The following is a 26009-nucleotide window of genomic DNA, read 5'->3' on the forward strand; positions in this document are numbered from 1 at the left end:
ATTTTTTTTAATTTTTTTTCTCTAGTTCTGTGAAAAATGCCATTGGTAATTTGATTAAGATTGCAATAAATCTGTAGATTGCCTTGGTTAATGTAGTAACTTTGACAATATTTAATCTTCCAACCCGAAAACACAGTATATCTTTTCATTTGTTTTTGTCATTTTTGCCAGCTTCAATTTCTTTCATCAGTATCTTAGTTTGCAGAGTAGAAGTCTTTTGCCACCTTAGGTAGATTTATTCCTAGATATTTTACTCTTTTCCTGTGATGGTAAATGGGATCATTTCCTTAATTTCTCTTTCTGATCTTTCGTTAGTGTATAGAAATACAACAGATTTTTGTGTATTCATTTTGTATCCTGAGACTTTACCAAATTCATTGAGCTGTAGTAGTTTTCTGGTGGCATCTTTAGGATTTTCTATGTATAGTACCATGTCATCTGCAAACAGTGACAGTTTTATTTCTTTCTTTTCCATTTTGGATTTCTTTTACTTCTTTTCTTCTCTGGTTGCTGTGGCTAGAACTTCCAGAACTATCTTGAATAAAAGTGGTGTTTTTTCTGTTTATTAATCCATATTTATTGAATATCTACTGTATTCTCAGCATTTAAGGCACTGAGAATAAAGCAGAACAAAATGATAAAGTATCGATTCTCATGGGACTTGGATTCCAGTTGGGCGTGGTGTGGGTTGGGATATGCTGTAAAGAGGTGAATACAAAATATAGTGTTAGGTAATGACAATTCTGGTAATATTAAGTTGCCAAAAAGTTTGTTTGTTTGTTTTTAAAATCTCTGTGTTGTAAGAATAGTGTTGGAAAGGAAATTATTAGACAGCATGCTTCAAATAAAGAAAAGAGGAGAACATATGATGCTGCTTCCTTTCCAGAGTTATCCCAGAGAATGCCCCTGTAGCGTCTTTAACTTTCTTATGTTTTACTATCTTTCTGAGCTGAGATTCACTATCATTTTTTTTTCTCTAAAAATCAAGAGGCATTCCTCAAAACTCTTCTCAAAGAATGGTATTTTACTATGTAATAACAATGTTTATTCAACATCAAACTTTTAAATCAGTTTATTCTGTTTTTATAATGGTGAATCAGATTCTTTAAATAGTTAATATTATTACTAGCTTAAAATAACATACAAATATAATGTGTGCGTATAATCTCAAATATGCATATTTCTAATTCAGATGTAGCAAGTGCTATATTTTAAAAATTCAACTCTTAGTTGAGTTGATATATTGTTTGTGATTTTATGGGATAGCTGAAAAGTTTATTATTAGCTACATAATAAAAAGATGGAAGCAGTTTCAGAATAGTCACATCGTTTAGGATCTGGTAAGTGTTCCACTAAAATAGGGAGAAATTGAAAGAGTTTACTTGTTATTGACATCACCAGCTTTAATGTAGGTAAGTGTACTTTACATTATTAAACTCAAAGCTGAATAAATTCCAGTACAGAGATTGTCATGTTTATATTGTTCATTCTGTTCTGGGTTCTCCACATGGCCTCTCTCTGCCAAACATTTTCCACAGTGCTCACATCGCCAGTGTTAGCCCCACCTCCCTGCCCCAACTTTTCACAGATTACCTCATCTTTACTCTCTTCAAAAGACCATCTATTATGAGCCTCCTCAGCTTGACCCCTTTCCACCACAGGATTTTTGTTTCCCCACATATTTCTCCAGTCTGCCTATTGTCTCAGGACAAGGTGACCCTAATCCTTTTCAAGGCTAACTATCCCTCTACCGCTTCCCACAGTCCAGGAGCTTTCTCTTCTTCTGCTTGTTCTTTTGCAGAAGTTTCTTCATATCCACAAACTTTTTCCCCTTTGTCTCACATCTGTTCATTTCTCCTCTGACCTTAAAGATAATATCTTAGCTTCGTTTCTTCCATGTGCTCCCTTCTAAATTTTACCTTGCACATTTGACCTACTTCTGAAAAGAGCAATCTTAAATCCCTGCCTCTCCTTTTTACAACTTCTCATTATTTCTTGAGATCTAGGTTCTTAACTTCACAAGTGTACTAAAATTGTCCTTTTATTTTTATTGAAGTGTAGTTGATTTATAATATTGTGTTAGTTTCACGTATATAGCAATGTGATTCAGCTATATATTTTTTCAGATTATTTTCCATTATAGTTTGTTATAAGATATTGAATATAGTTCCCTTTGCTATACTGTAAATACTTGTTCCTTATATTTTATGTATAGTAGTTTGCATCTACTAATCCCATACTCCTAATTTATCCCTCCCAACCTCCCCTTCCTCTTTGGTAATCATACGTTTGTTTTCTGTGTCTGAAAGTCTGTTTCTGTTTTGTCTGATTCATTTGTATTATTTTTTAGATTCCACATATAATATCTATCTAATTCCCATATAATATTTATCTTTGTCTGACTTTTTTCACTTAGTATGATATTCTAAGGTCCATCTGTGTTATTGCAAATGGCATTATTTCATTCTTTTTTATGGCTAAGTAATATTCCTGTGTGTGTGTGTGTGTATGTGTGTACACCACATCGTCTTTATTCATTCATATGCTGATGGACATGTAGGTTGGTTCCATGTCTTGGCTATTGTAAATAGTGCTGCTTTGAACATTGGGGTGCATGTATCTTTTTGAATTAGAGTTTTTGTCTTTTCCAGATATATGCCCAGGAGTGGGATTGCTGGATCATATAATACCTCTGTTGTTTAGTTTTTTAAGGAAGCTCCATACTGTTTTCCACAATGACTGCAAAAAATTGTCCTTTTCAAAATCAACAGTCACCCATACTCCCTGCCTTTTCTTTGTTCTCATGTTCTCAAGGAAATTTTTCTTATCATCATTGTCTCTTCAGGCTTAAAACACAGGAATCCCAGTTGCTTCTCTGAAATACATGTTTTACTCTTGCATAGCAAAAATAAACATTTAAAAGTTCAGATATACATTATAGTATTAGGTAATGCCAATATAAATTTTTTCAATTGTCAGGAAGTTGTTTTGTTTTTCATTTAGCAATCTTCATGGTGCAAGGTAGTACCAGAAAAAGGATTATTAGGGGACCTCTTCAAATAAAAGCAGGGAAAAACTCATAATTTACTACTTCCTTTCCAGAGATATCCTAGACAATACCTTTTCAGGAGCTTAAATTTTTTTATTCTTTGAAAGTAAGTTAAAAAACAAAACAAAACAAAATAGGTGTTCCTGTCATGGCTCAGTGGTTAATGAACCCGACTAGTATCCATGAGGACATGGGTTAGATCCCTGACCTTGCTCAATGGGTTAAGGATCCAGCATTATGATAAGCTGTGGTATAGGTCACAAATGTGGCTTGAATCCCGTGTTGCTGTGGCTGTGGCATAAGCCAACAGCTACAGTTCCGATTCGACCCCTAGCCAGGGAACCTCCATATGCTGTGGGTGCAGCCCTAAAAAAACAAAAAACAAACAACAACAAAAAAAAAAACACTTAAAAAACAAAAAAAAAAACCTAAAAAACAAAAAAACTAAATGCAAAGAAATATATACTATGTATGCCATACACACACACATTCACACACACACAGCCTTTTACATGAGGAAAAATGAAGAAATAAACACACACACCTTTACTTTTGCAAAAAGACACACAGGAAGGAAAAACTAGAAAACATTGTAGTTGGCTATTAGTAAGGAGTGGGAGAGTAAAAATGGGTAGGAAAGATGAGGAGGCAGTAACACCATTTTGAGTTTCTCTTTTGGTGTGGTTTTGACTTTGGGAAATGTACTCATGTTCTATGTATTTTAAAAATTAAATTAAATCAACAAGCATGGGAAGGAAAAAAAAAAAAAACCTAAAACTAAGTATAAACAGAAACAAATAAACCCAACTATATATCAAAAGAATAACATTACACTGATGGAGGGGTAAAAGAAAGAGAAAAAATTAATTCAAACTTTGAGAATAGCATTATGATTATATTATCTTTGAGCTGGGGGGGGGGAATGAGAACAGCAAACAAGTCTTGAACTCTTCTTGGTAGGTTTTGTTTTTGCTGTGCTCTAGACACACTAATTATAAAACTATGTTTGTGAATGAAACTTCATAAATGAATACATATGTTGATGTTGTAGGGAGCCAAAAGTCTTATTATAGAAGAAAGAAGATAAAAATATGGAATGAGGGAAGACAAGGAAAAACTTTTCAGGAGGGATTGGATTTGCATGAACTCATGATCTCATGAAATACATATATGAAATTATGGGTTGATGCATATATATATATATGTATATACACATACTTATAATACTATTTCCCACTGAAAGGAACCTGTGCTTTCTGGAGAAATGGAGTATTGCCAAGACTGGAACCTTGGCTCTGCAAGACCTCTTGTCAAGAGGTCATAAAAAGCATCTTGAAGGGCTCCTCCCTGACTCCCAGGTAAAATCTGGGATAATTTGAGTTTCAAATAATTGAGGACATATAATTCAAGAACACAAAGATAAACAACCAATTTTAAAATAGACAAAACATTTGAAAAGACATTTATCCTAAGAAAATATATAAGCAGCCAATAAGGTGAAAAATGCTCAACATCACTAGATATCACGGAAATGAAAATCAAAACCACAGTGAATACTCCTTCACATCCACGAAAATGGCTATATTTTTTTAAAGGAAGGAAGAAATGAAGGAATGGAGTGAGGGAGGGAAGATGGAAGGGCGGGAGAAAGGAAGAAAGAGAAGTGTTGGCAAGGGTATGGAAAAATTGGAACCCTCATACATTGCTGATGAGATTGCAAAATGGTGCAGCCACTTTCAAAAAAGTTTGAGTTCCTCAAATAGTTAAACATTGAACTACTAGGTGAACCAACAATCTCATTCCTAGGTATATATCAATAAGAGTTAAAAACAAGTGTTGAAACAAAAACTTGTACACAGTTGTTCACAGGAGCATTATTCATAATAGCCAAAAAAGTAGAAACAACCTGAATAAAACAACCTAATAAAATGTGGTATACTCATATAATGAAATGTAATTCAGCCATAAAAAGGAACGAAGTACTGATTCATGCTATAACATGGATGACCTTGAAAACATTATGCTAAATGAAAGAAGCCAGGCACAAAAGGTGACATAGTATGTGATTCCATTTACTTGGAATGTCCAAAATAGGCAAATCCATAGAGACAGAAAGAGTAGTGGCTGCCAGGGGTTGCAGAAAAGCAAAAATGGTGACTTACTGCTGAGATTGTTGCTGCTAACAGCTACAGTTTCTCTTTGGGGTGATGGAAATGTTCTGGGATTGTATAGTGGTAATGGTTATACAATACTGTGATTGTATTAAAAACTACTGACTTACACATTTAAAGGTGGTGAATTTCATGTTATGTGAATTTTACATCAATAAAAAATGCAAAAAGCAATAATTTAGGACAGCAATGAAATTTAAACCATTAGGAAAAAAATTAAAATCTGTGGCTCCATGATGCTGTTAATGAATAAATGAATACTTAGAAAAGAAGGGAAGCCTCCTCCCTATAGTAAGATGCCAATCAGTAGATGTGAAAGGAGTGGTAGAACTGGAAAATTACTATTTGGATGGTAAAGATTGGTTTGGCCAAAAATTATCAATGGATACTAAATACAGGGTAAATATTTGATGAAGAGCAGTGTATTTGTATGATCCTAAAGTATCTCCCCACTGACTGCTTATTAGTTACAATATGAAATACATACATTATTTCTCTCTAGGGTAAAGAAAGCAGGTAACTCCTTGACTGCCTGATCAGAATTAATGTCAGCAATTCGGGGCACCACATATCTCCTAACAATACCCTGAGAAGGATGTAATCACCCATATGGTGCACAACCAGGGATGCACAACCTGAACTCTACTAAGGGAGCATCAGCAAACCCAAACTTGTTTATTTTAAACAAGCTGGTGCTCACTTCAGCAGTGCATATACTAAAATTGGAATGACAGAAAGACAAGATTAGCATGGCCCCTGTGCAAGGATGACAGGCAAACTCATGAAACATTCCATATTAAAAAATAATAATAATAAAAAAATAAACAAACATAAAAATCACATAACCGGCCTGTATTCTTCAAAAAATGTCTATGTTATAAAATACAAAGAAAGGCTGAGGAGATTAAAGAAACATTAAAACTAAATGCAGTATGTGATCTTGGACTGGCTCTTGGAACAAAGGAAGAAATAATGCTAAAAAAGACGTTATTGAGGCACTTCACAAAATCAGAATGTTTGGTATATTAAAGTACTGCATCAATACTATATTTCCTGAATTTGATACGCATCCTATGATTCCCTAAGAGACTATCCTTGTTCTTAGGAATTATAAACTGAAGTATGAAGGACCAAAGGATCATGGAGAAAATAATAAAACCTGTGGCAAAATGTTCAAAATTGGTGATTTTGCATAAAAATATGTTTTCATATTCTTCAACTTTTCTAATTCTTCTACATTTCATTAAAATGTAGTGAGTTTTTAAAATTTATGCAAATTGATGGATTGTCATTCTTGCTTTTTTTCCCTTTTTTACCATATGAAATACTTTAAACACACAGGAAAGTATAGGGACTTAACCTCTTTTTAATCCTAATAATCATAATATTTTTTATATTTGTTTTAGTTTTTTTAAGGTAAACTTTAGATATTGTTTAAGTCTTCTGTATACTCTCCAATTTGGCTTCTCTGCCTCCCCAAAAGTACTGACTAACCAGAAGTATATATGTTTCCTTCCTGTGCATGTTTTTAATCTTTTACTACATATATTTGTTTGTAGTCATTAAAAATAATAATATTGTTAGTATGCCACTTAAAATAAGGGTTATCAGGTGGTATTCAGTTGCACCTTGTTTCACTTAACATTATGCTTTCCATACTTGTCTCTGTTTTTAAATGTACTCCATCTTCATTCATTTTAAATTATATATTCACTGAATGCTTATACCTGTTCATGGACTTTGAGGTTCTTTCCATGTATTTTCTATTTTAAACATTTTGCAGAAAATATCCCTTGTACATTTCTTATGCACATAAATAAGAGTTTCTCTAGATTATGTCTTGAAATGGAATTGTTAGGTCTGGACTGTCATCATCATGATGATCTTAATGGGATCCTCATGTTTCACAGCTCAGTACCAGAAACTTTTCTAAATGCCTTATGTGTATTAATTTATTTAATCCTCAAAACAAGAGGTAGACACTATTGAACTATAGGTCCAAAATCCAAGAGGTAGGAAGTGTCAGAGTCGTAAGTCAACTGATGTATGTTCTTAGCAAATACACAGTATGCAAACCATGTTCTGTGGAGTATGAACATCTTCAATTCCTCTAGATATTGACAAAAATCAAAAGTGGCTTTACCAATTTATACTCTCAATAGCTAATAGAAGTGATTTAGGGTTTTGTTTCTTTTTTAAATGTTTTTTGGAGTTTTTTTGGCTACACCCACAGCATATGAAAGTTCCCAGGCCAGGGATTGATCCCCACTGGATCCTTAACCCATTTCATTCTAATAGAAATGTTTTTTAAAGTTCTTAATTTATAAAATTAAAAGGCAGCTCATCCATTACGCTGTTTGGAATGTTTATAGATCTCTAAGATCTGCAACAACTTCCTTACGTGACACTGTTTAGAAGAACTTGCTTTATTGAATCACAAGGCTGGAATCACCACTTTACTTGACATTGTTTAGAAGAACATGCTTTAATAGGATTATAAGTTTGGGATCCTTGGCCTTTAACAAGCCCAGCTATAGAAAGTTTTCTTGAATTCATCTGGATCCAAGCTCTTCTTTCAACCATCTAGTCATGAAATCTCAGTAAACTTTAATATCTCTTTTGATTGCTCTCCCTCACCTCTTCCCATTCTTACCCAGATTCCCTGCCCTATGCATACATTCTGTGTACTCACCCATCATGGAATCTCATCTGTCCTCTTATAATCCCACAGGCTAATTCAGGTTCTTAACGTCTGTCTTGGCACTATTATAAAGAAAAACAAAAAAAAAACTTAAAGTGGTCTTTTCCCCTAGAATCTCCCAGAAGTAATCCATTCTATACACTGCTTCTAGAATGATCTTCTTAATATAATTATTATACCTCTGCTTACAAACCTTCCATAGTATCTTATTGTATACTAGATTCAGTATAAAATCAGCTCCCTCTGTTCCCCATAATCCTGCCTTCAAATAGTTTTATCAAGTTATTCCCTATTGCTGCCCTATGTTCTATCAGTAGAACATAGATAGCCTGGGGTGGAGCTGAAGAATTTCCATTTCTATCAAGTTTTCTGGTGAGGCTGATACTGCAGGTCCAGTCTGGGTCCCACATCAGAACCACTGTTCTACTCAATCATCAGACCTGGCACAGGGTATTATAAATGAGCTGTACATTGGATAGATATTGAATAGAATTAACCTCTTTTTTAAAGCCTAGAAAAACTGATTTTCCAAAGATCCCAAAGACTATGCATTCAAATCTTAAGATATGGTTACTTCTTTTGAGAAGTTTAAAGTTATAGAAAAGTAACAAGAACTGTACAATGAACCTTATACATCTTTCACTTTGGTTTGCCAGTGGTTTACATTTTGTTACATGTGCTGTATGTATGAATGGATGAATGTGTGTATGTATAATATCTTTTTCTTGAAATATTTGATTGTACCTTAGTGATATCAGATCTTTCCTCGAAGTACTAAGTGTATATTTCCTAAAAGCAAAGACTTTTCTCTTTTATAACCAGCACAATTATCCATGTCAGGAAATTTGACATTTATACAGTATTGTTACCTAATTCATAGTCAAAATTCCTATCCTATCTTTTGTCCTAATAATGGCCTTTAGACCTGTTTTTTTCCCTCCCTAGTTCATGAACTAATTGAAGTTATGATGCAGTGGATTTAGTTGTAGGGAGATATTTTTAAGATTATGTAAGTATCTCACTCCTTATCAAATATTCACATTAATTTTAATATTTACTGATGATTTTCTAACTCTGTCATTGCCTTTATATTTATAGTTTACATTCCATTATTTAAAAAGAGCTTTCTTTTCCTTCCCATTTATTTATGACTATAAATATAAACTCATGGGAATTAATTTCATGTGCTATAATCTGTTTTATCATTATTTATTTTGATGCTCAAAATCAATATTTTTATTTCACTTTTATTTATAGCCAATAGGAATCCCTTCAAGCTGGCTCCTGTGTTCTTTTGATATTTACCATTATTACTTGAGCATTTCTTTATCTTCTAATTTAGCAAGATACTTTAGACTCATATTTTATAGTTGGTCCTCCGTATCCATGGATTCAACCAGCTGTGGATCAGAAATATTCAGGGGAAAAAAAAATTCCTAAAGAGCAAAGCTTGAATTTGCCATGCTCCAGCAGCTGTTTACATAGTACTTACATTGTATTCACATAGCATTTACAATGTATTAGGTATTACTAGTAATCTAGAGATTTAAAGTGAAGAATGTATGGAGGTTATATGCAAATGCTGTGCCACTTATATATGAGGGATTTGAGTATTTTGTGTGGGGTGGGGGGGTGGGTCCTGGGTCCTGGAACCAATCCCCTGCAGATACCAAGGGATGACTGTTCTTTCTTTGCTGCACCCTGAAATTACTCTTTTTCCTAAGGAACTCTGGGGGGTTTTGTAATGGAGAATAGCATTTAGAAATCAAGATCTGAATGCTGGGTGTGCTTCTTCTGTTGCTTCTAGGCTCTCTCAGCTGGTAGAGCTGGGAGATAATACCCCTAGTCTGGTTACAATCTAGCACAACAGGATACATTCTTGCCTTCCCCTTTCCATATTTGTAACTGTTCTCTGACAGCAAGAGTCTTTATGCCTTTGCCATTTCCTTTATTCAGGTAAATATATTGTGTAAAAACTAACACATATATATTGAAGAAAAATTTTATCATAAAGCAGAAAACATCTTTATTTTCACCCTAAAATTGCCACTGCAGTACATATTTCCATTCTTTTTTTCCCTCTGCACAAATATGTATATAAATATGGAAATAATGTATGTTTATGCTTCATTTTTTAAGGTAGCATTGGGAATCACACTGCTAAATGCCAAATATTAGATTTATGAGACATTTTAGCCCCTCTTCTATACTTTCAGGAGTATGATTTTACAGAATTCTCAGATAGATGTGGGCTTTGTTACTCTGATCTGGGGTATGGGCAAGTCATTTCTAAGCTTCACTTTCCTTATGTATAAGATCTGAGTATAAATAAATAAATTTGATGGAACATACTAAATAAATATATATAAATTACCGATTACAGGCCTCTTAGCATAGCAAGCATTCAGCAAACATGACCATATTGCAGACTATCATAACAGTTATTTACATGTGTAGATAAATACTTTTTTAACAAGTTTGATAGTATGCTGAGTATACTGTACTAAAATAAAGCACTTTTAAGGGCAGAAAGTGTTGTATCTTCTACTAGCAAAAAAGAAATTAGCAATAGATTTTTTAAAATAAATGGACAGTGTATTCAAATATATATGTATATGCATAATAATATATATTTAAGGCAGAGTCAGTTATACCTTCACTACATATAAATACATAAATTAGAAATTATAGTTTTTTATACAGCAAAATATTGATGAATGCCTGTGTTATTTGCTCTCAGAATGTGCTTGGTCAGCCTGTTTTTAGCTTTTATGATTGTAACAAGTAATGAAAACATTGACTTTCCACAGTCAACCAAATATTTGTTTTGCTGCTACTTACTTGTTACTGTAGACTAAATAATTTCTCTTGCCTTCAGCAGCATAAATATGGTTTTGTTCCAAGCTTCGGATACATCAGCTTTAATTTTATTCCTGTGCATATAATGCTGCCTGTGTGCTCCTATAATAAAACTGTAAATGCTTTATCTTCTGTTGTATAGTAAAGCAACTCATAGTACTCAGGTATACAAAAATGATTCTAGAAGAAAAAGATAATGGTTTATCTGCTAAAATGAAAGGAGGAAAAAGCATGCTGGCATGGAACAGAGAACTATAACTCTTCTAAAGAAAAAAGCAGACATTGAAACTCTTTAAATGTTTAAACAGGGCATCCTGTATGCTTTTCAATAAAACAGGTGATAGCTGTGGTAAAATGTTTCATCAGTATGATTGTACTCCTAGGTCAAAAAAAGATCGAGACGGAGGAAAAAATGAAGTTAATGAGTAAAACAAATGTTACCCTAGATCATGGCCATAGTTGTGTCTTACTAAGGAAAAATGTAAGGAATATATAAGATATATTTCAGTTTATTTTTATAAAGAAAGTGAAGAAGTTATCAAAATATTGATATCAGACTGAACATTTTATAATTAATATTCAAACAGTGGCAAGATTATTTTCACAATCTGCAAAGAAGCTCATTGCATTTCAGAGGCAAGGCTAGCTAAATCTGCCTCAGCTTCTTAACATCCGGTGCTTACCCCTGTTACCACTTAGAACATGGGAGTGTAATTATTACTTTATTTGCTGGTGTATATCACGATGCTGTGAGTTTCTGAAAAACATGGCCCATCTTGATCATAGTTCATTCATCCAACAAATACTTCCCAAGAGTGTACCATGTGCTAGATATTCTTTGGATATACCAGGTAACAAAATGAAGAATCCTTTCACAATGGATAGGTATATCAAATCATCACAATGTACACTTTAAATATCTTACAACTTTATTTGTCAGTTACACCTCAATAAAGCTGGGGGAAAGGGACCCAAAAAAAGGACCTCTGCCCTAATGGACTTTACCTTCTATCCACATCTGCAAAGTTACTGGCACATACATTGTTGATTTTCCATCATAGTCAATAAGATGTCCATACCAGCTCTAAGCATTGTGTCATCATAAAATAGCATCCATGGCAGGAAGTAAAGGTAGGTGCAAAAGGCCTTTCTCATCTTCAACCTTTCTCTTTATGGGAAAGAAAATCTTTTCCAGAATCCCTTACCAGACCTCCCTTTGCATGTCATTGGCCAAAACTGAGGCTGCTGGACATATCACTGGCAAAGAGGAGTAGGATTTCTTAACTATAAGCAACCAGAAGAAAATGATCACCACAACCACCACAGGCACATGCATCTGTGCCATTTGCTTTCCTGTCCTCCAGCAACTATAAATGAGCTCTTCATACTCCTAGGCCAGCTCCTTCACCTTTGTGCTAGGTCCTGCTGCCTCTTACCTACTTGCTGATACCACTTCAACAGTTCTCTTTCTCACCTGCATCCTCTTTATTGGATCATTTACCATCAGCATGAAAATTTTTTCCATTTAAAAACAAAAACAATAAAAACTCTTATCCCCCCATTCCCCTCTAGTTACTGCTCTTCAGCTCTGTCCCTCTTTCCAGAAAACCTCCATGAAAGAATGTACATGCTTGCCATTTCTAATTTCTCTCCTCCCATTTCCTTTTAAATTTACTCATTAGAACTTCACCCTCACAAGGCAACTGCTTAGCCGTCTTCCTTAGTGATCTGTCACCAGCATTTTGCACTGTTAATTCCACCCTCCTCTTTCAGTTGTCTTTACTTAGGTTTCAGTTTCTTCTCTTTTATACTACACTTTTTTGTGGTGTCTTTTAGTTTCATGGATTTAAATATCATCTATGCGCTAATAATTTGCAAAGTGTTTAGTAGGCATTTGAAACTTGACATGTCCCAGATTGAACTACTGATCTTTTCTCCCAAACCCGCACCTCTTGAAATCCTCCCCATCTCAGTTAATTTTAGAGTCACCCATGACTTCTCCAGTTCTTTCATCCCTCCCATCCAGTTGAACAGCAAATCCAGGATCTACAATCTGACCATTCCCACTGTTACCATCCTGGTGGGAACCACTGTCATCTCTTACATATATTACTGTACATGTCTCCTCACTGATCTGTTTCTACCAATGGCCTCTGAAAGTCTTACCTCAATGTAGTAGCCAGAATGGCCTTTTAAGTCAAATCTTGTTACTCTTTTTTTTTTTTTTAATTTACCAACGGATTTCTTCAAAGCTGATCTGAGTACATGTTTGGCATGCTCCCTGTATCCAGGCCATTGTACAGGCTTATACCCTGTCTGGACTACAGTCCCTCTAGATAGCCACATGACTCGTTTCCCTGACCTATTAGGTCTTACTATCATTGAGGCACTCCTTAACCACCCTGCTTGGCACTCCCTAATTGCCCTTCCCTACTTCATTCTTCTCTGTATTATCACCTTCTGATAAACTATACATTTTACTTATTTATTGATTCCTGTCTTCCCCGCTAGAATTTTTGTCTGTTTTCTTATTATTTCCCTAACACTTAGAATAATGTTTGGCATGTAGCAGGTATTCAGGAAAAGATATTTGGAAAATAAATGAGTGAAATGAGAGATTAACTAAGTGGCTTAAAATGTTACAATTTGTCCTCTAATACCAAGCATTCTGTTGCCCAAACCAAATCTGACTTTTGTTAACTAAAAAGAAAGTAGAATTACTAGTTTGGCAATCACCTGTGTTGAACACCAGGCCATACTTGTGAGTCACTTAATGCCTTTTTCCTTTTCTCCTCCCCCTCATTTCTCTCTGAAAAGAACCCATAAGGAAGGTAGGACAGGTGGTATTTTGAACAGGGAAATTATGGCTCAGATAGGTTAATTTATTTTTCCCAAGAGTGCCAACACACTGGTAGGACTTAAATTGCCTGACCACCACACAGTCCTCTCTCCCCAGTAGTTACAGTTAACATCTAGCACAGTATTGGGGAAATACTGTGTAATCCTTCGTGTGAGCCAAGGGGACCTTTACCTCCAGAGAAGTGACTATGAACCTGCCTTTTTCTTTGCCTGTTGTCTCAAAATGGAGAAAAACAAAAACACTGAATATTTAATATGAGTCTATTCTTTTCTGTATTTTGGATTAAACCACTTTTGTAATAACTCAGACATTAGTATTTACTGCCAGTGTGTACCAGAATATCCTTTGCCATCAAATTCCTCCATTTTTTTCCCACAACATCCCCTTTTCTTCTCTACCAAAAACCATCTGTCCCAGTAACTATTTAAGCCAGAAACACAGTCAAAATATTACAAATACTAAATAAAATTGTTATTTTGTAATCAGTCAAGTAAGGTAAACAGGCATAACTGTCACCCCCTTTTTGTTAGGCAGTAAAGAAAAAGATATTTATTAACTCTTTCACCTAGAAGGAATTAAAGTATTCAGATATGCTGAGCTACTAGCATACTAGCTGTGTATACATACATATATATCATAAGTGTGTACACATTATATAATGCATACAAGGAAACAAATACATATCATATCTAACAATAAAACTATCATGAGTGTGATTTATTCCATCTTTGAGATTTCAAAATGCTTTTCTGAATTTTGTAGCTCCTTTTGGTGGACAACAGGGACATTATTCATCGTTGCATTATGGTTAAACAGATGTCAGGCTAACAAAACTTGTGAAGAATAGAGTGATGGACATTCAGGTTTATTATTCAGTGAAGAAGAGACAGTGACTGCCCTTATGTCATAATGTGAGATTGCAGAATGGAGCAGAGAGAGCAAATGAGTTCTCTTGGTCTGGGACTTGAGAATGAATACACCTATGCTGAGCTTAAGATGCTTATTAATGAAACCACTGTTTTCATTTGCTCTTACTAGCTCTTATAGTTGTAAAAGTTACCTGTTTCCAGTTTTACTTCTTTCCTGCAGTTAGACAAACAGTTTCTCTTACATCTGATTTTTTTTTTTTCTTTTATGAACACATCTGCAACATATGGGAGTTTCCAGCCCAGGGATCAAATTGGAACTGCAGCTGCTGCCTACACAACAGCCATGGCAACACCGGATCTTTAACCCACTGAGTAAGGCCAGGGATTAAACCCACATCCTCACAGAGACAATGTCTGGTTCTTAACCTGCTGAGCCACAACGGAACTCCTTCTATCAGATTTTTATACTGGCATCATAGGGCTGTGGTTTTTGACTGGCCTGATGAGTAGAGAGGCCTCTCAGTTGACTGGGACTTAGCGTTCTTATCTTTACTATTCTTCTCATGCTTTATCTGCTGATGTAAAAGGACCAAGCATAATCTTACATCAGCAAGAACTCTGTTCAATTGCTATATATGTGGCCAGTTTTATTTCCTTTAGATATTTTCATCTCAGTGTTGTGAGTGCCTTCTTGTAACATACTGGCCATTTATTTGACTTTCTTCAATCCTTTGTTTTCTAAAAACTAAAAATTTTTTTATATCCGCAACCATATCCATTCCAACCATGTTTTTATATATCATCTTACTGCTACTTCCAAAAAAGGAAACATTCCCTCCAGCCAGAAACTGTTTTACCTTGTTCCTCATCAGTAGAGCTGGCACCAGTTCAAGTTCAGTCAACACTGTTCCATCAGATAAAGCTGTTGGTAACATAAAGGATGAGAAGGGGTGGTACTATACACACTGATGCACCAAAGAGCTGGTTGATAGCATTCCAGCATTCTCACTGCTTCCACATTAGCCTGTGCTTTTGCTTGAAGACTAGTCTAATTTAGCTGTACCTTGGTGCTGAGAGTGACACTTGCCTGTCCATGTATCAGCATCTGTCTGATAGTAGTTGAGTCATTTGGATAAGAACTCATGTTTTCTGGCTTTTGTTGGCAAAATGGTTAATAATTGAGCATGTGTACAAATCTTTATATAAACGTCATTTTTAATAAGCTAAAAGCCTAATCAGAATATAAGCAGTATTTCTGCACTCTCTTGTCAGCTGTTTCACTAGTTATTAACAGGACTGTATAAACTTCACTTTTAGAAAGCAATATGCAGCTTTGAAAGTTTCATTTCATCCAACAAAATGATGATCTTCTAGAAAGCAGGAAAAGAAGTGTCAGACAGAACGATTCCCTATGGGCTACTACCCTTCTTTGTGGAAGAAATCTGGTGTTATATGTAAAGATTTTTTTGGATTCAGGAAAGGACTTTGGAGAGAGCCTTATAAAACATATCACTGTGACCCAAGGAATAACCCTGGTTCTGAATGGTACCAGTCAACCATGCTGAATCCCATTCTAGTTATATAATCAGTTTAGTTGTGTCAGATAAGAAAGGATTTAATCAAAACCTCCAATCTCTGAATTCTCTCCAGTTAGTATGGTCCTTGCCACCTCTGCTAAGTGCTCAGGGATGCAGAGAGTTTCCAGGCAGTTGCACTACCTTTATGACTTGCTTCCTCTTTACCCTGCTGCCCTGGGCCACCTGGGAGTCTCTCAAAATCTTTTTATCCTGTTAATTTAAGTCTTAAGATAGAGGCAGGCCTAAACAGTAGGTTAGAGGTTAGAACAGGGGTTTTCTTTTCTTTTTTCTTTTGTTTTGTTTTTGTTTTTTTGCTTTTTAGGGCTGCACGTACAGCATATGGAAGTTCCCAGGCTAGGGGTCAAACCAGAGCTACAGCTGCCAGCCTACATCACAGCCACAGCAATGCAGGATCTGAGCTGCACCTTCGACCTACACCACAGCTCATGGCACACCAGATCTTTAACCCACTAGGTGAGGCCAGAACAGCGGTTTTCAAACCATAGCTAGTAATTCACTGGTCGATCATGAAATCAATAGTGTATCTTAATCAACATTTTAAATTTAATGGAATGGCAAGACATCAGAGTATGTCACATCACATGTGTTAAGTGTAAATATCGTTTTCTAAAATTTGAATTTTTTCATTATATTTAGGTGCAATATGAAATTGTCATTTTTATAGGTAAACAAAATAATAGAATATCAATAATTTCATATGGTTCAAGCTTGTATATACAGTTTGATATATTAGTTGTATAAAACAAACATATATGTGTAGAGTTCAGATGAAAAGTTTATTTCCTATCCTGAGTCATGGCCCAGAGAGTTCAAAATCACTGGATTAGAATAAATGCCTAATAGTACTATGCTAAGCCAGGGAAAAAAAAACCAAAAAAACAACAAAAAAAACCCTACAGAATGCTTCCCCATGGTTCTAAAATTGCTAGCCTCTTCTGGATAGAACAAGATTAATTAATTCATGAGAAAAAGGTATTTTATAATTAATAGAAAGTAGTGCTAATAGTCACAATTAAACAGTATTCATAATTAATAGAGATTTCAAGTGCTAAATTTGGTATGCATATAAACTATAGATTTAAAGACATTCAGAATAGTGAGAAAGACTATAGTCAAAAAAGCTTCCTGGAGTTCCTTTTGTGGCTCAGTGGGTTACTAACCCAAGTAGTATCCACGAGCATATGGGTTCGATCCCCAGCCTTGCTCAACGGGAGCAAAAAAAAAAAAAAGCTTCCGTTTTTAGGGAGGTGAAATGAGGAAATGGGTCTGGAGAAGAGGACGCATTTTTTTTTTTTTTAAGGCTTAGTTGTTTTATTCAGGGAATTAAGTATGTCACAAGGGAAAGGCTTGTTGATTCCTGTAGCAAGGTGTTACCAGGTGGGCAACTTTCTGCATCGCGAGTCAATCTGATTTTCTTATGTTTAGTGTTTAAAGAATGTATTATTGATCCAGCAATCCCACTCCTGGGCATACAGCACTAGGAATTATGTCTAGTCACTTATGATGGAGCATGATAATGTGAGAAAAATGAATGTATACTTGTTAGTGTAACTGGGTCACCGTGCTGTACAGTAGAAAATTGACAGAACACTGTAAACTAGCTATAATGAAAAGAAAAAATAAAAATCGTTATATATATATATATATATATATATATATAGAAGAAACATACACCCTGTGTTCATTGAGCACTATTCACAATAGCCAAGACATGGAAACAACCTAAATATCCATCAACAGATGAATGGATTAAGAAGATGTGGTACATGTATATAATGGAATCCTACCCATCCATAAAAAGGAACTAATTAATGCCATTTGCAGCAACATGGATGGAACTAGAGGTGCTCATACCAAGTGAAGTTAGGTCAGAAAAAGAAAGACAAACACCATATGATATCACTTATATGTAGACGCTAAAACAGGGCACAAATGAACCTAACCATGAGACAGAAACAAACTCACAGACATAGAGAACAGACTTGTGGATGCCAAGGGGAGAGGGAGCAGAAGTGGGATAGACTGGAAATTTGGGTTAGTAGATGCAGACATTACATTTAGAAAGGATAAGCAATGAGGCCCTACTTCATAGCAGGGAACTATATCTAATCTCTTGGGATAGAACATGATGGAAGATAACATGAGAAAAAGAATGTATATATATGTATGCCTGGGCCACTTTGCTGTACAGCAGAAATTGGCACAAGATTGTAAACTATAATTTTTTAAAAACTATAATTTTTTTTAAAAAAGAGTGTTATTATTTTTCATTTAACTTATTTGTGTTTTTATGTGTTACTTGTAAACAATATATATTTGGGTCATTTTATAAATTAATTATTTTGCCATACCCATGGCCTGAGGAAGTTCCCAGGCCAGAGATCAAACCTATGTCACAGCAGTGACGATGCTGGATCCTTAACCCGCTGAGCCACCAGGGAGCTCCTAGTTCAGTCCTTTTAGATCCAGCCTGACAACCCTTGAATTTTGTTAGTGTATTGAATCTGTTTACACTTAGTGTAGTTATTGAATGGTTGGATTTAAATCTACCATCTTGTTTAATTTCTATTTGCCCCATCTACTGTATATCTCCTGGTTCCTGCCTGCCTGCTTTGGGTGACCTGGGTGTTATTACTGCTCTAGGTATATTCTAAGTACTACAGTCTTCAAATTCCCCAAAAGTAGAGTGATGTTCCCTCATAATTACTATGAGGCCTGGATTGCTGGACGGTTTCTCTTGTTCTCCTGTTGACTTGGGTAGGACCTATGCACCTATCTCTTGGGAGGGGTGATCTCTTGCAGCACTCCTGTCCTTCCTCCAGTGACAAAAGGCCACCTTCCAGATCTCAGAGTCTGGGATACAGGAGAGGCACATTCTTGTAATGTGCCTATTTCTGCAGCATTGAGTTCAGTAGTTCCATAATTTGTAGAACCTTGAAGAAACAGAAGAAATAAACTACATAAGGGAGAAATCATGAATAGCTTGTTCATTTTGATGAAAAAAGATCAGAACACAATGTCACTTTGAAAACCCGCTAACTTCAATGTGATCAAGGACCTACCATTTGGGAAGACCTTTGAAGTCTCACTTTAGAGATTATGGTACCTTACAAAAGAGCTTTTATTTTATTTAATGGGTATTTTTTTGTTTCTTTCTGAGATTTGATTTTTCTCTTAAGAAACTTAGGAAATGTAGAAATTACAACCTCAGGGAAATTTTTTATTTTACTTAGCAAATAAAAGGTTTAAGATTTCCTAAAATGAATGTGAAATCCAAGACCTTGGGGATAATTATTTTGGAAACTGTTTCATCGTTTAGTTAACTAGAGGTATTTATAGAGAAAAACATCATTTATCATGTGTCAATTAGGGATTAGTATTTGCATATTTTTCTGAATGAACAGAATTAGATCTCAAAATACTGCAATATCCTCAAAATAAATCTGTCCTTTGTACATTTCTCTTGCAAATGCCACCTCTTTTACTACAGGTTTCTAGTCTGCACCTTATGTTGTACCATGACCATTTTAGCCACAAGTTTTTTTGTTGGGCTATTTTAACAACCTGCTAACAGGCTGCCAACAGATCTCCGTTGCTAATCTCAGATCCTGCCAATACATTCTGTGTGTGGCTTTTCTTAAACACAAACTTGATCATGTGTCAATTCCCTTCATAAAATTCTTTAAAGGGGTCTCATTTCCTACAGGATAAAATCTTTTGCATTCCATACCACGCCCTACATGGATTGTACTTTGCTGCCACACTAGTCTCATCTCTCATTTTGGATCTTATACTCCAGGAAGGCTACATTTTTCAGCATAACAACATTTTTCCCACCCAAGACTTCTATATGTAATGGATTGTACCTCCATATTCAAGTTATTTAAGATGATTTCCCTAAGATGCTTTTCCTGATCTCTCCTTCATCACTAGACCAATAGTTCTCAAACTTTTCTGCATATTAGAATCACCTAGAAATTCCACAGCTCAGGAAGTAAGACCCAGTGTCAGTATTTTTTTGAACCACCCCCCCCACCAGGTATCTGGTCAAAATGGTTTAAATATTCATCCATATCTTCCTATAGTTATTCTATTACTTTATTTTCACTTTTAATTCCTTAGGCCACCTGAAAATTATTTCAATCTGTGATGTGTAGTGAGGATATAAGATTTGTAGTTTAGCAGGTGAAAGAGACAAACAAGGGGTTATCAGAGCAGCACGGTAAGCATTCTCAGGGTTTTAGGGAGCGGAGGAAAGGCAATTAAATCCAGTAGGCAGCATTTTGTCCTAGATATCTAAGAATAGGATCATCAGCTATCGAGACCAGTAGTCTGCAATAAAATGTTTTATTACACCTGTAGCATAAAGTTTTTTGTTTATTATATTTTCAACAGTTCTGTTGAGATATAGTTAGTATGCTGTACAATTCACCCAGTTAAATGTGCAGTTCAATGGCTTTGGTATATTGGTAGATCTCTTCAAACATCACCACAGTTTTAGAACATTTTCATCATCCAAAAAAGAAACCTTGTACCCTTCACTTTCTCCTGCTAGAGCCTCAGCCTCCCCTCCCCAGCCCTAGGCAACCACTAATTGATTTTTGCCTCTGTAGATTTCTTTGTTCTAGATATTTCACATGAATGGACACATATAATATGTGGCTTTCTGTACTGTCTTCTTTCACTTATCATCATGTTTTCAAGGTTCGTATGTTTTAGGATGTATCAGTAATTCATTCCTCTTTATGGTTAAATTATATTCCATTTTATAGCTAGGCCACATTTTGTTTACCTAATTTGTCAACTGCTGGACATTTTGGTTATAAAACTGTGAACACTTCTAATATATGTATTTTCAAAATGTGTTTATGATTCATATGTAGGTACTGCTAAGTGAATATATTGTGTACTATATATAACCTACAACCCAAAATAATAGTTTAAAAGATACAACAAAATATCCTTACTTTTTTTTCATAATTCCATTTGTATTCTAGAAACCTCTCACTTTTAAAAATTTTCGAGGCTACTGGTTCGGGCAAGTTAGCTGAATAAAGGTGTTCCAGGCAGAAGATACAGTGCATGCAAATGCATAGAAATAAGAGAAAATATGATGTCTTTTCTTTTTTTTTCAATTGAAATATGGTTAATTTACAATGTTGTGTTAATTTCTGCTATACAGCAAAGTGATTCATACACACACACACACACCCCCTTTTTAAACTATTCTTTTCCATTATGGTCTATCATAGGACAATGAATGTAGTTCTCTGTGCTGTACAGTAGGATCTTGTTGTTTATCCCCTTCATGTAGTATCGCTTACATCTGACAAGCCCAACCGTCCACTGCATCCTTTACCCAAATCCCTCCCCTCTGGCAACGACATGTTTGTTCTCTATGTATGACACCTTTTCTTGTTTTGTAAGCTGTACTCCTGGAATGCAGAGTGGGAAGGAATTTTCATGAAGTCATTTGTACCCTCTCCTTCACTATAATAATTTAAGGTTTAATGAGAGAATATCTTTATTCTCTCCCTCTCCCCATCTATGTAATGTATGAACACTTAAGAAACAATTTAAATAGTTTTATTATTACGATTGACCCTTGAACAACAAGAGTTTGAACTGCACACTTACACGTGGATTCTTGTCAGTAAATGCATACTACACTACTACCCAACCTATGAATAGTTGAATCTCTGCACATGGAACCACAGATACAGAGGACTGGCTGTGAAGTTATACTCAGATTTTTAACTGCTGAGGAGTTGGCACCTCTAATCCCCACATTGTTCAAGGATCAATTGTACTATTTTGGCAGTGTTTATCAGACACTATATTATGATACTTTCTAGAAACAATGCTATATGTTGGGCTCCTTTCGAATAATCCCAACCAAGAATTAGCAGCATTAATTTCCTATTTGCTACTCTCCTGGTTTATTTCTTACATCCTAATTGCAATATTTTCTGTGACTTAAGGAGATGGGCTGAGTCTGCTATAGAAAAATAACATCAAAAATAAGTCCTTTGTACTTTCACTTCTGCAAAACCCTTGGAGAGTTCCCTTACACTTTATTCCATATTGTGCTGAGTTGCATATGAAGCAAATACAGAAGAATAATTATGTTTGTTCTTACCAATTTGGCTATGGTTGAAGAGAAAAATAGTTATATTTATTCTACTACAGCCAAGACTCACTAGTCTGTGGTATCTTGTGAAGACTCCGGGCAGACTGTTGGGATAGAATCCAGTCCACTGGTTTCTCAGAAATATTTCTTAAGGTTGGCTGGCTTTTTTCCCTATTATTCATGTTCTTATTATTCTGGGTATTTTAACAGCATATCACAGGTAATTAATTTACTACATTAGATAGTCTTAAGGCAATAGTAATTAATACTAAGTTTACCATCTAAGAAAAGAGAGACAAAGCATTGTAAGGTTGACTCAAGCCTTTATTCCAGTGACAAAGCTGGAAATAGAATGTAAAAGTTGCTATCTCAAAATATTGAACCCAGTCCATTCAATGTGTTGGCTTTCTTTTGTGACTAAGCCAAAGATTTTTTAAAAATTAATCAGTGAGAATGTGTCTGTAATTATGTTCTAATCCAAAATAAGAGGGCGAGAAATTTTCCACTTCACCAAGAAAAAAAGTGTAAGATTGCTTTGGTAACGATTTTAGTTTATGAAGTTAATTGGACAAACAAACCACAATAATCTTTCTTCATTAAAGGATTAATTAATGCCATTTGAAAACTTAGGCACTTTTAAAATTATTTTGTCCAGCAAATGTGTTTTTGTACTGTAGAGTTCAGAGACTCTTAACTTTAGTTTATAAACCACTTTGATGAGTATTATATTTCTCTTGTTTCCTGATCATTTTTGGCTGTAGGTAGCACTAAGAAATGTTCAGAGACATTATACCTACAAGAGCACCTTATGATTACAGCTCTTCCCAGTTTGGGAGAAAGAAGACCAGTTTTTCAGTCTACTCTGCTTCGACACACTGTCATTTCCCACTCTTTCGGTTACTTTAAGAATCCACTTTTCTCTGAAATAACCCTTTCCCTTTTTTAAAAATTGTATTCATTATAATAGTATTTATCCAATGCCTGAAACATACAGCACTATTCTGGTCTCTAGACGTAAAAAGGCAAATAAAGTAGAAAAGTCTCTGCCCTCAGGGAACTCACGTTCCTGGGTCCAACTTTGGTGCCCTTCTTAGTTGGAGCTTACTAACATTCGGCATCTTACACTTTTTTAGTTTTCAGCTTTTTCCAAAAGGATAGTTTCCAAGTGGAATACCCTGGTCTTTCTAGTGGCAGCTATTCCCTAATATATTTAAATGAGTTATTAAGCATAAAGCACTTAGAATACTGACTGGCACATGGAAAGCACTATTAGTGTAAATATTAGCTACAGGTATAATATAGGAGTAGCACAGCATTTTCCATCCTATCAGTATGCTTGCAGATACTGCTTATTCTTAAGCAAATTCAGAATTATAGGTAAGCCTCATAATAAGAATGCTGCATTGAACATTCATATTTAGAAAAATATAATTTGTTTTGATAGTCTACTTTTACGCAAGGATTTTCCACCTTTCTTCCAAATGTAAGTTTAATTGGTACTTTGAAAATATGGTTTAATATATGGAAATACTTTTTATTCAAATATGTTAAGAAAATGAAAAATACTATGTCTCCTTCTTCCTTCTTCAAATGATTAAATCTTGTTTGAAAAGAGCCATAACTATAAAGCAGCTTATAGACATAAAATATGGTGCCCTGTATTCTCTGCCAAATAATGATACCCTGTAGTTGTATAACATGAACAGTCTACAAAGTCCTGACACATGCCTCATTACATTTAATTCTCTGACAGTCCTAAGAAGTAGATTAAACAAGTTTTATCATGTCCATTTTGCAAATGAAGAAAACAAAGTATTAAAGATATTTAGTACTCACCCTAATTTAAACAGCAGAGTTGAAGAGTCAGATCTTTTGTCCAATATTCTTTCCACTATAAAACTGCAGAGCATTGTTTCCTTTCAAAATAAAATGAAATAAGCCACAAGCAGTATGACCTGTTAGCTTGAAACTATCATCAGCAGCCTGAGGACTGGCCTACAATTCACAGCATTAACACTAAAATATTGAGCAAGGTGATCCCCATCCAACTCACCCTCTAACCCCAAGTTCCAAAAAGTGCATTTGGACACAGTCAACTTCACGTGAAGCAATGACCCTTTTTCTACCCTCACTTAAGCTCAAAATGTAGTTTGTTAGAGATACCATTAAAGATAGGGATTGGGAAAGAAGAGGTGAAATCTGAACCAGAATTCGTGCAACAGTCTAGGCAGGTTTAAAAATAAAAAAAAAAATGCTGAGACAGTAAGCAGAGCCAGAAACACTGAGTATGGTCCTTTCAAATAATGGCATTTGTTTTCACATTTAAATTAGAATATTCTGATAGATGTAGGAAATTTATTTTACCAGGATATTTTTCCAGGTTTCTTCCTAAAATAATTAGGGGGAAAAAATCCCAACAGATTTTGGGAATCAGTTTCTCTTTCTCTCTCTCTCTTTTTCTCACTTGCCTTTGCTCTTTTCTTCACTGAACTTGAGAAATGCATCGTTATCATTAAGAGAAGTACGGCTATCAGGAAACTTGGTACTGAAATTTTATCAGCTAACACCAAACTAGTACCATAAAAAAAAAAGTTTAAAACATTATTAGAAATGAGTTCTAAGAATGAATGATCTAAGGTGGTTCAACACACCTCATTTCATTTTATTAAAGGTTTACAAACAGTTATGACCTACAAGGTATAAAAGTGGCTCCTCCTTGCCTCCTTCCAGTGAAGTTCAAATTCCTTAATCTGACACTCAAGGACTTTCATGATCAGATTTTTATCTTATGTTCCTGATTCTCCATCTTATTTACCCATCCTTCATTTTCACAAAACATTTTTCCTCTTCCTCTTGTGTATCCTGCACTATGTTCCTTTCATGCTTTAGTCATGTTGTATCTTCTACTTGCTATAACTAAATCTGATGTCTCCTTCAAGGCCCAGTTATACTGCCACTTCTTCACTCAACTTTCCCTCTCCCTCCATGCATAAATTTCATCAGTACTTTATCAGGACCTCTCGTGTCATTTGTGCCTCCACACTGTTGAAGAGTATGTCTTATCCCTTTTCCAGCCTATAAGCTCCTCAACATCAGAACTATCTTTATTTCCTTCACCTGCATCCATACTAGTGCCTCCCCCTTCCCCATAACTGTTCACAGTATAATAAAATAGAAAAACCATGGGCTTTGAAATCTGACAGCCCTGATTTCAAATCCTTGCTCTATCATTAGCCATATAACCTTGGGCAAGATACTTAACTTCTCTGAACCTCTGATTCCTTGTGCATAAAATAGAGATGATAATACCCCTTCTGTTGTTAACAATGTTAAGCTGAGTGAGAAAGCAGGCATGAAATTCATAGTATTGTATCTCAGACTTGCTAGGTCCTAAAAAATGGTAATGGTGCTGGTAGTAGTGATCATACTTTTATTTTAGAAGCCACTTTATTGGTTCCGTTACCTCAATGACATAGAGGATATGAAGAATATTCTGCCATACCACATATGCAGGTATTAAGGATGACTCTGAACCAGTTTATAAACTCTCAGGATTACCTGAAGAAAAGTATCTCATGAGTTTACTACAAAACAATAGCACCGTCCTTTAAGTACTGTTAGCAAGCACGATATTCTGCAGTGTTGAATTTGCTAAGGTAATCATAGCCTTCGGCGACTTTAGACAGCCATTCTTTCTTTAGTATCCTTCCTGGTTGACTTCATGAAATCTTTTTGTCTAGAAGAATTTGGAGCTTTTTTCTTACTGCTGCAA

The 26009-nt window shown here is 35.2% G+C and overlaps 1 protein-coding gene, 1 long non-coding RNA gene and 1 other non-coding gene across 3 annotated transcripts in view; 2 read left to right on the forward strand and 1 right to left on the reverse strand.

Moving 5' to 3' along the window:
* The window catches only part of CWC27 (CWC27 spliceosome associated cyclophilin), a 246333-nt gene that overhangs the window by 139189 nt on the left and 81135 nt on the right, over nucleotides 1-26009 (forward strand).
* LOC146395582 (uncharacterized) lies at nucleotides 455-24325 on the reverse strand. The gene is made up of 5 exons (XR_014831479.1): nucleotides 24291-24325; nucleotides 12947-15431; nucleotides 10763-10882; nucleotides 7913-7983; nucleotides 455-698 (listed from the first exon to the last, which is right to left on the reverse strand). It is a non-coding gene; the product is annotated as an uncharacterized LOC146395582 (long non-coding RNA).
* Nucleotides 5913-6021, forward strand: LOC146395583 (U6 spliceosomal RNA). The gene has a single exon (XR_014831662.1). It is a non-coding gene; the product is annotated as a U6 spliceosomal RNA (small nuclear RNA).

Source organism: Sus scrofa, chromosome 16, assembly GCF_054392235.1.
Source record: "Sus scrofa isolate SSC_HxYL_T2T_F1_AM1 chromosome 16, Sscrofa_HxYL_maternal_Yorkshire_Landrace_v2.0, whole genome shotgun sequence".
In the NCBI taxonomy this organism is placed as follows: Eukaryota; Metazoa; Chordata; class Mammalia; order Artiodactyla; family Suidae; genus Sus; species Sus scrofa.